Source organism: Nestor notabilis, unplaced genomic scaffold, assembly GCF_000696875.1.
Source record: "Nestor notabilis isolate BGI_N333 unplaced genomic scaffold, ASM69687v1 scaffold12853, whole genome shotgun sequence".
NCBI classification, from domain to species: domain Eukaryota; kingdom Metazoa; phylum Chordata; class Aves; order Psittaciformes; family Psittacidae; genus Nestor; species Nestor notabilis.
The window spans coordinates 47,425-51,444 of NW_009921530.1; positions in this window are offsets into that span (position 1 = coordinate 47,425).

Sequence of the window (4,020 nt, forward strand, 5' to 3'; positions counted from 1 at the left end):
TCACATTTCTCATTCCTGAAAATCTGTTATAGACACAGGTTCAGTTGTCTTCACTGCTAAGTATCTTCTGCTTTGTGAGGGATGAGTACACCAGACAAAGGCAAGAAGCAATACTGGCTGAACATGAGCCAGCTTGTGCCCAGGCAGCCATGGTGGCTGTTCCAGGGATTGAAGGATTCCAGGTGGAGAAGGAATTTAAGCCACAAATATACACCACAAAACTACTGGAAAGTTTATTACAAACTCTAAACCAGATGTAAAACCCAGAGACTAATCCCAAACCAGAAAGAGAGAGAGCTAAAGGCTCCGAAAGAACAGATCAGGCACAGTTCTTACCAACCTACACATTTGTTCAATGACCAGGAGGCCAGCTCCAAGGTGCATTGAGAGCAAACTGGGTGGCAGGCACTACTTGGCGGGCGTCCCCGTGAAGGTAATGTTGGCCATAAAGCTAGTTGGATCCATCTCCCTGGTCTTCTTCTCTCCTCCTCCTTTCTTCTTCTCTACTCCCAATCTTTTTCAAGCCCCAGGCCTTTTATATCCCCGAAAGTGCCAACTTATCCCGATGCAGGGGTCAGCCCTGTGTCCCAAGGAGTGGCCCTGCTGGCTTCCTTTTCCCGTGCGCATTTGTCCTGACACAGGGGCTCAGCCTGTGCCAGGAGGAGTGGCCTTGCCGGCTCCCCGCCGTGCACACCCACTCCAGGTAATTGGGGGTGGTCCACCACAGACCAATTTTTACTGTGTTAGACCCCATCCAACAGTGGCCAACAGCATCCTGGCCTTCATCAGCAATAATGTGGTCAGCAGGGCCAGGGCAGTGGTCATCCCCTTGTACTCAGCACTGGTGAGGCTGCACCACAAATACTGTGTTCAGTCTGGGCCCCTCACTGCAAGAGAGACATTGAGGTGCTGGAGTGGGTCCAGAAAGGGGCAACGAAGCTGGTGAAGGGCCTGAAGCACAAGTCTGATGAGGAATGGCTGAGGGAACTGGGGGTGTTTAGCCTGGAGAGAAGGATGCTTGAGGGAGACCTTATTGCTCTCTACAACTACCTGAAAGGAGGTTGTAGTGAGGTGGGTGTTGGTCTCTCTTCTCAAGTAACAAGCAATAGGACAAGAGAAAACAGCTTCAAGTTGTGCCACAGGTCTGGATTGGAGATGAGGAAAAATTTCTTCACCGAAAGGCTTGTCTAGCATTGGAGCAGGCTGCCCGGGGAAGTAGTGGGGTCACATCCTGGAGATAATTAAAAGACATGTAGATGTGGTGCTTAGGGACAGCGTTTAGTGGTGGACTTGGCAGTGCTAGGTTAACAGTTGGACTCAATGATCTTCAAGGTCTTTTCCAACCTAAACCATTCTACGATTTGCTGATTCTTTACTTCACATTCAGTAGGACTCTGCTAGAGATGAAATTTGTTTGAAACTCCTAGCAAAGCAACAGGGATGTTGTTGGCCTACTCTCAATGCCCCAAGTGTCACATGTTCATGAAATTCCAGGAATATTTTTTTTTCTATCAATTTATTAACATCAAGGTTATTAAGTTCCAGAAGAAGTTTGTTCCACATCAAAGGTAGCAGAAGGCTGGTTTCTTTGCTCCTCTAGCAAGATGTTTCATTATGTATGAAATTTGCTCAAGAGTAAATTGCAGCTCTCTCACAGCTTGTCCAAAGATAAGCAGTGCATTTTAGTTATGAGTACCAGCTTACCACTTCCAAAGGAGATGCTTAATTAAAAAGTACTGACACTGCCAATGAGAGTAACTAGATGTCTGTGCGAGTCTTCCATAGTAATTTACAGATGCATTAACAATAGCCCTGTTCTGACTGGATATTTGTTGGTAATCATTACTGTGGTAGTCAGTAACTGTAGCTTTCTTAATTACAGGATTATCATTAAACATTACTAACAGAACTAAACATTGATTTTTGTTGGGGGCTTTTTTTCCTGTTATTTACAGTCATGCTAAGCCTCACCATCATCAATCTTTTTGTCACTAAATACCTGCACACATAGACAGTAGGGAGCTGCGTGCTTGTGGTACCAAGGAGAAGGGCAAATATAACAGGTTTCCAGAAGATGATGTCACAAGTGCCTGTGCTGAGGCAGTGCATTCAGTGTTTTGGCTCACAATATGTTAACTTCAATTTGGGGTTAATTTAAATGTCAGCAACATGTTTAACCTTTTTTTTTTTTTTTGACTGAAACTAGAAGATAAGTTGGTTTTTTTTCCCCCCCTATGCCAGTGAACACACACATTTCTTTATTCAGTCTTGCTTAAATGCTCCAAATGGGTGACTGTATCATTATACTGTTGGTGCTCTCCACACACTCAAGTTTTTCCAGCTATCTACCCAAGAGCAATGGAAATAGTGACCTTTTTTACAAGTACAGTATCCTTTAGAATAAGTACTTCAATTAAAACAGGGGAAATAAAGGAAGAAAAGGAGCTTAAAACAATAAAAAGTTATGCACCTCTGATATATGTCAGCCATCTTCTCATTTTCTACTTCAGGATTCCAGTCAGTATTAACTCACATTTGCTCTACCCCTTAAGAGGGAGCATGATGCTTTCTCAAGAGATTAAATCACTGCAGTTCCTTTATAGTGTTTTAGTTTGGTGAAGATCAGATTTGACAAATTAAGGGAAGTTGCGATTTTTGATGGCCAGGGACAGTGGTTTACTTCATTGTCTTTCAAGACTGTTCCAGATGTTCTTACCCGCATGAATGTAATGCTTCCTCTATGCCCAAGACCAATGCAGAAAGTAACTATTCCTGCCTAACAAAATAATGTGTAAATAATAGGAGGAACTCAATATCCTTGAATAGTTTTTTGTGGATAATTCTCTGAGTAATGTGATTGTTCTTCCTGTTCTTTTGGGCAACCACATTGATGTCATGGCTGCAAACAGTGAAAGGGTCCTGGTGCCACTGTGCTGATCCAAGCCACCCAAGAACAGCTTTGATGGATGGAGACTTTGGTGCAGACTGAGGATGCTCAGTCAGTTCTGCTGCCTCTGCTGGCTTGGAGAGCACCAATTTAGGTCCATCTTTCTGGCTGGCAAAGATGGGAAATATAGGGGGGGGTTCCCCTCTAATAGGAACTATCAATAATTTTAAAGATACACCAGCATTTTTTTGTGGAAGCATGTGGTTACCTTTAGCAGTTGGAACAAAGTCTGGTTTCTTCGACTGGCATCTCCTCTTCCTCTTATTTTGGCTGTTCAGTGTCTTCCAGCACTGCTACTAATTTTAATTGCCATATGTCAGTCTATGCTGAAGACTAATGAAGAAAGAATAAAATCCTGCAACATGATGTGTTATGTATCACCTATGAGTAACAACAAATAGAAAAAGCAAAGGGGAAGCATGAGTCCCATTCATCCTTGGCTGTAGGTTTGCTGTGCAATGTGAGAAAAGGAGTTGGTTTTTCTCTGTGCTTGCTGCCCAAGTAGGTATTTGCCACACAGTAGGTGATCCTCTCTCAAACATGGGCACAGACTTGTCCACAGCCCCCTCCCGGGGCTCAGGTCAGTACAGATACCTCAGGCTGTGAGCCCGTCAATGACTCTTGAACAGTTACATGCCGGTAAGAGAGAAATATAATTACTAAGACCTTATTGTTCATTCCCATTATGTTGTAACTGCAACATAATTAACAGAATATATATATAAAAAAGTAGATGTTGTAATAATACCTCATTAACATACCTTCTCAATTAAAATATATGTAGGTTGCCTTTCACTGTAAAGAGCTGCTTCTCTTCAACACAAAATTTCCCTTCGTCTGCCTAATGCTGGAGGATGGAGATCTAACAGTCTGTGAAGGCCACCAGTAACCGGACCTATAGAGAAAAAGGTGCCCTCTATTTGGCAAAAGGCAGTAATTTTTCTTGCTTCGATAGTGCTCCGATAGTCGGATCACACCACCAACGGCAGGGTTTTACTCACAGTCTCTGCGGGAGCCCCGTCACCCCAGGCCCACAGCGCTGCTCAGCCCGGGTCCGGCCGGCAGCTCCAGCG